Here is a 596-nt window from a genome sequence, read left to right as displayed (position 1 = left end):
CAGCCGGAGCAGCAGCCGCGCCCCCCCCAGGGCCGGGGCTGCCTGCACCCCGCTGTGCCTGCCTGAGCTGAAACTCCTGCCCGCACCAGGGGAAGCTGAAGGCAGCCGGCTGTCCTGCTCAGCCGGGCGGGGGGGTCACCTGGGCTGAGCTGGGGGCTCTGGGGGTGCCCTCAACACAAGGGGATGCCTCTGACTGCAGAAGACAGTGGCAAAATAAGCCTCACCATGAGCGACCCTGGTACCCTGCCTGGCCTCGCTGCCAGGCCGTGCCGCTGCTTTGTCGTGGCTATTCTTTAGATGTGATTTTTCAATCTTACTTTCTGCTCTGGGGACACCTGCATGTTTTCCAGGGTGGTGTTGATTCCCTTCGGCATTGCAGGTCTGTGGGTTGCAGGACACGTGCTTTTCTTGTCACCTTCTGAGGCGGCCTCAGAGCAGCCTGTGGGTGCCCAGTGACGGGTTGGGAGCAGGAGGGAAGCCGCTGCTTTGGGAGGAGGAGAGACTGGCTTGTTTAAAGCAACTTTAAAGTCTTCATGCTCCTACTTTGATCTTCTCTGCCATCTAGGATAGGTTACCTTTTTTTTTTTTTAATTTAT

The sequence above is a fragment of the Pygoscelis adeliae genome, unplaced genomic scaffold (genome assembly GCF_000699105.1).
Source record: "Pygoscelis adeliae isolate BGI_AS28 unplaced genomic scaffold, ASM69910v1 Scaffold72, whole genome shotgun sequence".
Classification (NCBI taxonomy): Eukaryota; Metazoa; Chordata; class Aves; order Sphenisciformes; family Spheniscidae; genus Pygoscelis; species Pygoscelis adeliae.
This window is presented reverse-complemented; position numbering follows the sequence as displayed.